Here is a 10,133-nt window from a genome sequence, read left to right as displayed (position 1 = left end):
TAACAGACACCTCCGAAAAATATGCAGATGAAAATCTAATACACACAAAAATGACAAAAGTAATGTAAAAAAAAACAGTGAATTGAATTGAATGATGTTCAAGCTACACTTATCAAGTTTAATTTCATGTCACTTCTGTGCTTGACCTGTGTTCCTTCAGTAAATGTCAGTTTAGCTCCAATAATACACACTTCCACCTTTTAAATCATTAATACAGGAAGTTAAACTATAAAATGTTGATTTCACTTGCTAAAATCTTTCTCTCAACCTTTCATCGTCTCTCATCCCTTCCTCTCTCCTCGTCTTTTTTCCGGCCTCGTGTGGTTCCTCCGTCTCTCTTCACACAGGAGTATTGATTTCCAGTCCTGCAGAGAGCTGAGAGGCAGAGACAGACTGGGTGTTGGCTAACGCAGAGCGACTGTAATGTGACCTCTGATCTAGATTCAGCTCATCCTCTGTTGTTCAGCTGATGGACTTCTGTCATGACGTTTATTTATTCATCTGTTTACTCAATCAGTGTGTTTATAAGAACTAACATGCTGGAACACCGACCATGCCATCATCAAGTATTCTGTAAACGTACTCGACTCTGCCAGCTGGGGGCGTCAGACCTCCAACTGTTCGAGTTTGTCAGCAGAAAACAAATTTAAACTTTTAATAATTGCAAACAGCAGGTGTAGACTGGATCGATGCAAGTGTAGCTTTATTCACCAAACACTCTCAGCTAACTCACCTTCATCATCATTATGTCTGACATTATTTCTTAATATCCATCGGTTTCCATGCTGGTTGGTTGATCCGCCACTTTGATCCAGACTGAAATATCTCAACAACTATTTGATGGATTGCGACGACATTTTGTACAAACATCCAAAGTTCCCAGACGATGAATCTTCATGATTTTGGTGATCTTCTACCCTCTAGCTTCACCATGAGGTTGATGTTTATGGTTTTGAGTCAAATATCACAACAGTTATTACATGGATTTCCATTAGACTTGGTTCAGACGTTCATGGTCCCCTGAGGATGAACTGTAAGAACGTCAGTGATCCCTTTAAGGAGGATTCTGGTTTATTTCAACCTGACGTATTTCCCGTAAATGTGTCCATTGTCGCTTTATGGGCCATAATGGCCGCTCCTTGACTTGACTTAATCCTCTTTACCCCGTTGAGGGGCATAGGACGTCCACCATCTCACTCTCTTCTGGGCCTTTGCTTCTTGCCAGCTCACTGCGATGTTCTTCAGGTCTTTGGAGTGTGGAACGTCTCCAGGTGTTTCTCGGCCTGTCTAGTGATGTTGTTTGAGTCCTTCCTCAGTGTACGCCCTATCCAGTTCCACTTTCTCCTTTTGATGGTGGTAGCTGCTATGCTTTCCTGGTTTGTTATCCTCCACAGCTCCTCATTTGTGGTTTTGATGGGCCACCACAGCTTGAGGATGTAGCGCAGGCATTTGTTAACAAACACTTGGATCTTGCTTGTGAGGCCCTCGGTACTCATAATGGCTGCTCCAGTTGGCTAATTTTTGTGTTTACTTCCAGTCTGACTCGGAAACAAGTGTCCAAACCAGCTCCAGTGCAAACCAACGGATGACGTCACACCTCTCACACCTACATCCGTCTTTATATATAGGCTATGTAATTAACACATTATACCTTCTTTGTTTAATTTGTACAAAAATCAACATGTAAAAATGACAGGTTGTGTTTTTGTAAGGGGTTTATGTGCTGAACTATTTATTGACCGTTCCCAAAATGTCAAGCTATTCCTCTAAAATACAAAATACAAGAGTAGATGCAATATTTGTTAAACACTAATCTTAAAAAAGGTTTGTAACATTGGGTGTGGAATAGTAATATTGTTTCCTATAATCTACTATTTATGGTGATTTCTCTGCTGATGTTGAGTGTATTTGGACATTTTCCGCCTCCATAAACATGTACGAACCGTCCCTTTAAGTGACATGATGTACTTTCTGTTTGAAAATGTCTCAGACACACGTCTCCTTCGGGCCTTGACCTTTGCCCTTTTGACAACTTGAAAGAAAAAATAAAGGCTCAAACACTTGGAGCAATAAATTTACAAAACATCCGCTATGTGAGAGAGAAGAAGGTGATTGTCGCCTCCTCCTCAATTCTTATCCTTCTCCCTCCTCCTTTGACCTCTTCTTCACCTCCTCTTCAATTCTTCCTCACCTCTCTGTAACACTCTTTCTTGATCTTCCTCCTCACTTCCTTTTTGCATCTCATCCTCCCTTTCCTCCCTCGTTCTCTCTCCTCTAATGCCATTTACTGAAATCTAATAATGACCTTTTATGTGCATCTGTGTGTGTGTGTGTGTGTGTGTGTGTGTGTGTGTGTGTGTGTGTGTGTGTGTGCTTTCGACCTCCTCCAGCCTTCACGCTGCTCGGTGATTCGTCGAGCCGGGCTTGCTCGCAGCCAATAGGCGCCCTCCTGCTTGCCGCCATGGAGACCTACAACATGCCAGGTAACCGTGGTAACCGGTGAGGAGAGGACAGGACCCATGGCGATTGACACTTATCCTCCCACTCTTTTTGGTGAGTGTGGTGTGTGACCTTCATCCCTGGTTTCTCTCTGAAAAGGCCTCTTAAATTCAGTTTTTTCTCCCTGTTTAAAGCGAGAAAATCTCATCTGCAGTTTGTAAAACGTATCACAGGTTACATTACTTGACACCTGCTGAGCAATTGTCATCTCAGTGCAATTTTCAGTCTATGAAATGAAACTGATACTTTTTCTATTTTTTGCTCATCTCAGTTTTTACTCTTTCAAATAATCGACCGTCTACATAACTTTTTAGTCCTACGTTTTTATTTTTCTTATTAATTAATTATTATTATACACATAAGATTAAGCGAAGACACAACACCTGAAATTGGTGTAATTGTTCTGACTTATTTCATGAGTTTGCCTAATTTGCATAATTTCATGATAAAAAGTAAAGGTTATAATACAGAAATATATTGTATGTGGGTCTAAATTAACTAATTAATTAATTCACATATTGAACATACAAGGACTATAAACTACTGTAAGAAACAACCATCATAGCAAAATGTTAACTTATTTTCTTCTCAAAACATCATTAGTTATGTAATTAACGTCATCTGGGGGGAAAAAACAGACCAGCATTATTATTTTAGGAAGTTAATTTGCATGTTGTGTAAAATGAAAACATTTATTTAATACAAAATGCAGCTTTTATCACAAGTACAATCTTTCCACAAAGTCTTCAAAATTTACTATTTTTTTACTCCTTTACTATGTCTTAACTGATATTTATCCCGTTTAATATGTATGTGTGTGTATATGTATGTATATGTTTATGTATATATGCATATATATATATACGCATACATATATATATGTACGTGTGTGTGTGTGTAGTTATGTGCTTGTGCATATGTATATATCTGTATCTATGTTTTACATTTCTTTTGTAAAGCACTTTGAGCTGCATTTTATGTCATAAAAGGTGCTCTATAAATAAAGATTATTATTATTATTAGGCTTATTATTAAAATGACTGACAGAGTGCTCTCCTGATAGTGTGTGATACTTTAAATTAGGATCAATGGCCAACATGAACTCAATAAATAGTTCCATCTATTACAACTGTGTAGATGCAATTGGGTGCATTCGACTGGGGTCCACTAGGACCCCGATACATCGGTATTTAAAAAAAAAAAAAAAAGTAAACTCTTGGGTCTGCGGTACCCCAGTCGGTAGGATTAAGGTTAATAAGTTTAATTCTGATAGAAGAATAGCATTTATTTTGTCTCTATTCAACTGTGGTGCCTTAAAACACATCTGCACCCACGTTTAGGTTGTTGAGAAATGTCACATAGGCTTGGCTATGTTGCCAGTTGGGCCTATTAGTACAGAGAAAACAGATTAATTAGGGATGTCAATGATTAATCGATTATCAGCTAATTGCCATTAATATTTCAACTGATTAAAATGTATATTAACTGATAATGCAGAAGACAAGGGACATGTGGTTTAACTGTCAGATAAAAGAGTTGTTGTCTGGCTGCTGTCTGGTTTAGCTAACGCTAAACTAGCATCTTAAACAGAAGCAGCTGCTCGGTCGATGCAGGCTGAGAGCTGAGTGTCAGACAGCAGGACTCTAATTACAAACAGTCCCAAACAAAGTCAACACAAAGTGATGAACCGTAATAGCGACGCTCCCCTGCTCTGAGCATAAATGTATATTAGCGGTGGCAGTAAATGGGCTGATAAAGTTGGAGCGACGGTATTTGTGCGTCTGTTGCAGCTGAGCAGCTGTTTCCAGCAGCTGGACTAACGTTAGCTACAGTGAACACACATCACTCCATCATGTAGACCAGGTCTGCAGATTATTTTATATTAAACCAGTCAGACTGAAGTCCGTTGTGGTGACGTGTTTTACATTATAATACCCACTGTATCAACAAATTATATATTTTTATTTTAGTCTAAAATACAAAATGTGCAATAGATTTCAGGGTATTCAGTTGGTTGCTATCTGCAACCTCACCACTAGATGCCACTAAATCCTGCGCACTCGTCCTTTAAATGGTAAAAAATGATGTTATTTTATATGCATACTGTATAGTAGGTGCTTATGTACAGTACATACAGTCTGTTCATACACAGTTATAGTCTAAATATCTATCTGTATGTTATTTTCTTTTAATAATAACGTGTTTTTTACTTTGAATTGGCAGGCTAAATGTAATCTTGCCAAGTGCAAGGCTAACGTTAGCTGGCCAGCTACGACCTGTAGCAAATGGTTAGCTCTCTGTCCATCGTTTATAGATAGATAGATAGTTAGATATTACTTTATTGATCCCTGAAGGGAAACTCAAATTATCAAGAGCTCATCAAAATATAAAACCAAAAAACTATCCGGTCAATTCAGGAGGACTTGAACAGTCTTATTGCTGTGGGGACGAAGGATCTCCTGAATCGCTCCGTTCTGCAGCACAATGAGAGGAGCCGACTGCTGCAGCTACTCCTCTCTCGCTCCAGGAGGCTGTGGAGAGGGTGTCTGCTATTGTCCATTATAGCTTTCAGTTTGTTCAGTGTGTCTCTCTCCACCACACATGTTAACTCCTTTTCACTAACTGAACATTCAACAACAATAATATAAATCTTACCGTTGTTATTCTGTCATGTGGAATTGAAATGTTTGATCTATGAGCTAAAGCGGAGCGATGCTACGTGTTTACATGTTCTGTGCTGGTCTGTATCATGTGTACGCACGCTGTAAAGCAGTGATTCTCAAACATTTTCACGTCAAGGACCCTGAAACTGACAGAAATACGACTACGGACCCCCAATCTCGAGATTTTGTCCCAGAGTTTTATTACATAAAGTGTATGAAACCCAAGACCAAAGTAGTCAAACATTCTGTCATTGTGTTATTTATGGAAAGAATTAAATTGAAAACAAATTATTCCCCTTTTTGCTGAGGACCCCCTCAAGATCCCCACTTTGAGAACCGCAGCTGTAAACAATCCCATTGGCTCATGAGTGTGACAATCTGCAAAGAACAACATCTGGTTAGATGCAGCTCTCACTGGGTTTTGTTTTTTACAACATTGAAATCCACAAACAAGAGACGATGAACGGGAAGTTCTCTCTACACTGATCTCATAAATGGCCTCTATGGACTCTAAATGATGGAGAATTTAAGTCCTGCTGACAATGTTTCAGTGAACCATCATACGACTCTTTAGTATTAAACAGTAGAAGCAGAAGGAACGAGCGAGCGACGTGTTTATTCAGATGAAAACAAGTCAAAATTGTCCTGTAAAATCTCTGCACCAGTTAACAGGTTAGCACCCTCTCTTGCTCTGTAACATGATATCGCTGCACTCAGGCACGTGAGTACATCTGAGTAAAGACGAGGTGTGGGCAGAAGGGTGAAATTAAACTTTATTGATCATTGCAGCAGCAAACAGTAACAGGATCCAGCAGAGAAAAAAAAAAACAGAAAATGAGAAAATTGAAGGAAAAAGAAGAAAGAAAGAGATGAACATGAGTCTCTTGTATTTCATGCTTCTTTCTGTGTTTTGTGTGGAAATAAACTCTTAAAGTGAAACGTGCAGGCAGAAATCAGCTCTCAGCACCATTGATTGGAGTTACATTTCATATTAAAACAACACGTGTGTGCAGGTTTCTCTTAAAGCTGCTCTGTGTACAGTAGTCTGTGGGAGTTTCAGGTCGGCACATTAAAGTTCGGGAGGTATTGAAATCACTAAAGGGCGTCTCTGTGGCGTCAGACCTTTCTGTCGATCCTGGCACGACCTAATTGTTGATGCATTTCACAATCAGGACCATCAATTAAAGGACCAGTGTGTAGGATTTAGTGGCATCTAGTGGTGAAGCTGTAGACTGCAACCAACTGAATACCCTTCCCCCTCAAAGCGTGTAGGAGAACCTACGGTGGCCGCCAAACTTGCGAAAAAAGGCCCTCTCTAGAGCCAGAGTTTAGTTTGTCTGTTCTGGGCTACTGTAGAAACATGGCGGCCTCCATGGAAGAGGACCAGCTCCCTCTGTAGATATAAAGGGCTCGTTCTATGGTAATGAAAACACAACAATTCATATTTTTATACACTAATTAAAACAAACTTATGAATATTATATTCCATTTCTGCCAAGTCCGTTCCGCTAGATGCCGCTAAATTCTACACACTGGTCGTTTAATGCAACATTACCTCTACTGCAGTATGTTCAAATATCAACAAAGAATGAATGAAGGTAATATTACAAAAGTTAGAGTACATTCTCATAAGTCTTCATTAGTCACAGATCTCAATATGAAAAAACAAAACAAAAAAAAGATGTGACTTTATCAAACCTTTATTTGTTGTAAATGTGCAACACCATTTCTTTTAGCTCTTCTGCTCACTGGAAATGACTGTTAGCTTGTTAGCAACGAGGTTGGTGGTTTGGAGATTTTTAATAGAGAGCCAAAGTGAAACTGGAACTTTCAATTTCTGTTCCAGAAGTAAGAAAAACCTCATTAAAAATCCTTTTAACATTCGTAACTCTGCTAATAACTACAGATCCAGCCTCGAACAGAACATTTCTCAACAGTATGTCGTGTGTTTTGCTTCATGAATTCATGTGGGCTAAACGTCCAAGTAGGTCTATCTGCAGACTCGCAGCATCTACATGACACAACCACTCGGTTAGGTTTAGGCAGTGAGATGGTTAGGATTAGGGTCAGGGGTCGGGGGTTAGTGTCGTGTACGTCTGCAAGACCGCAGATTAACCTTTCTCTAAACGTCAAGGCTTTACAGAGGAGACGAATCCATGAGTGAGTGTAGAGGTCGTTTCTAGTTCAGATATGTCTGTAATAACAGCAGGACAGAGAGGAGCGAACGTCGTACAAGTCTTTACACATCACAGATTATAACTAGAAACATTGACTTTTTTGCGACTTTAGAAGAAAACGTTGAGGAGGTTTATTGATACGGACGAAACCAAGTTATGATGACGTAAGTACTTTTTTCTGTGCTCACAAAGTTATCAATGTTTAACTTTGTTACAATCACAAAGATTTCAACTTTTAGCAGCTGCTGTAGTGAAGCTGAGCGGTCTGAGAATATGGAGAGTAAACGAAACGCTAAACAATAGATTGTACAGAAGCTAGACAGGAAGTGATGTCATGACTTCAGCTCTCTGTAAACTACTGTATAAATCACACGTAAAATGAAGCAACACAAGTAATAAATACTAATTCAGTTTAGTTTATGAGTGTATTTCACGTGCAGCAGAGATAACGCAGAATTCACTTTGACCACATTGGAGTTTTGCTTCAATTGTGATCAGATTGTTGTTTTTCTGGAGCGTTGACGCACGTTGATGCTGGGAAAAGGACAGTGGTTTATCCTGAAGTTTGACCCTTGATAACACGCGTAATAAGGTTGCGTGTTGTCTCCCGAGTCTGATGCTGCATTCACGTTACATGCAAAAGATGGTACGCTTGAGCTTCGGTTTTAAAGATATTATACTACCTGTCCATGTAATAAATAAAACTCATTAAAATATAAATTTTAGACACTACATTTAACTGTTCAGAAGTTCAGTCTGCTGGATCTGTTGGTTGTATTTTATGGACTGAAGCTACAGAGAAACTGTTCGGTTTTCAACTTTTCCTTCAATGATTTTATAAAACAAATCAACACTTGATCTCGTTGGACTTTCTGGTTTTGTGAATAGTGATAAAAAAAGGTTTAAGTATTCTAAAATTATTCTTTTTTTTTGTCTCAGCAAAACTACATATAGTGCAATTTTAAATTAAGACATTTTAGACTCTCAGGAGCCTCATGTAGTTATGTAAACACAAATACATTGTCAATATACAACACAAATATTAGAAATATCATCACCGTCCCCCAGAAACCTTGTACCTTAAAAACCCTCAGCTGTGGAGTGAAGTGTTGTTAAAATAATTTAAAATAAATTTAAAGTAGTTTAACTTGAAACTGATTAGAGCTGAAACGATTAGTCGGTTAATTGATTGAATGGAAAATTAATCAGCAAAAATTCTGATTAAATGATTAATTGTTTAAGAATTTTTAAAAGCAAAAAATCAAAAAAATCACTGGTTCCAGCTTCTCAAATGTGAATATTTTCTGGTTGTCTTGTTTTATGATAGTGAGCTGAATATATTTGGGTTTTGGATTTTTGGTCAGACAAAACAACAAACTGAAGACGTCATCTGGAGTTCTGGGAAATTGTGATGGGCGTATTTTACTATTTTCTTACATTTTATAGGCCAAATGATTAAGACAAAGTAATCAAATAAATTCATAATGAAAATAATCATTAGTTGCAGGCTGAAGACTCTTTTAAAATGATTTTAGTTTGAAGTTGTAAATGTTGTAGATGTGAGATAAACCTGGTGAACTGCTCGGTTCCCAGAGCTGATACGAAGCTTGTAAAAAGTTGTAAAAAGTTGGTGAAAGATGGAAAATTTGGCACAATTTCTCTTAATGTATAAAACAGGATGGCAGTGACATGAAAGCCAATGAAGCTCGATGGCGTTTGCATGTCCTGGTTATATAAAACTTTATTATCACTGCTTAAATCATCATATTTAAGAAGCCGTCAATGAGGTGAGATTCTATATGCAGACGATACTGTAGTTTATACAAAGCAGTTACCTTGTTTCAGGAATTATATTCTTGAATCATGACCCAAAAAATGTAAATTGTCGCATAACTTGATTCTAGAAATTTCTTGAAACGGGTGATTATTAATATATAATAAAATATTTATTGATCTTGCACTATTGACAGCTAGTAAAAGCATTGTTAACCACTGGAGATTCACTGTTCTGCCTCCACAGTGGTGGATTAAGCTTTCAGGTTATATGACTGTTAATAAGACTTATTATAACATTGAATTGCGCCCCGAAATTTTTATAAAACGTGGCATTTTCAGATTAATTTTTATTTTTGGACCCTGGTAGCCAGATAGTAACTGTAACTGGTTCGAGTCTAGCAAGGGACCCTTGTTTCCTGTCAGCCTCTTCGCCAATAACTGTCCAATAAAGGCAAAAAGTGCCAAAAAAAAGAAACTATTTGAATAAAACATCTTAAAAACCCAAAATAAAATGATCTGAATCTTAATATTTAAACCTTTTAAAGCAAAAAGTATTATTACTTGTGTATCTATGTAGAATTTTCTCTCTTTGACTTTGAAGGCTGTAGTCTTTGTTTTGTGTGTTTGTAATTATTGAATAATGTATTATTATTATCAGTTATTAAAAAAAAAGAAGAAACAAGAAATTATCTCAATCCCCCGGCAGATTTTTTGATATCTTTTTTAGAAAGTTTTGGTCAAAAAGCAACTAAATAACTTATTGAGAGGGTGATTTTCTCTACAATAAAACAAGAGAATCAACACGTAAACTGATCCGTCTGACGAGATTGAGAAGATTTTTAAGTTGATGGTTTCTGAAGGACGAGAGAGACAGGCAATAAATATGTCACACGGTTAAATAGCTAAAGAGTTCAGTGATTATATGACTGGCTAAAGCAGGCAGGAATGCAGCAAAAATCACGAGCATGATGCAAAAAGTTGAGTAAATTCAAAAACGTTCCTTATCTGTGAGTTCAGT

Source organism: Thunnus maccoyii, chromosome 22, assembly GCF_910596095.1.
Source record: "Thunnus maccoyii chromosome 22, fThuMac1.1, whole genome shotgun sequence".
NCBI classification, from domain to species: domain Eukaryota; kingdom Metazoa; phylum Chordata; class Actinopteri; order Scombriformes; family Scombridae; genus Thunnus; species Thunnus maccoyii.
This window is presented reverse-complemented; position numbering follows the sequence as displayed.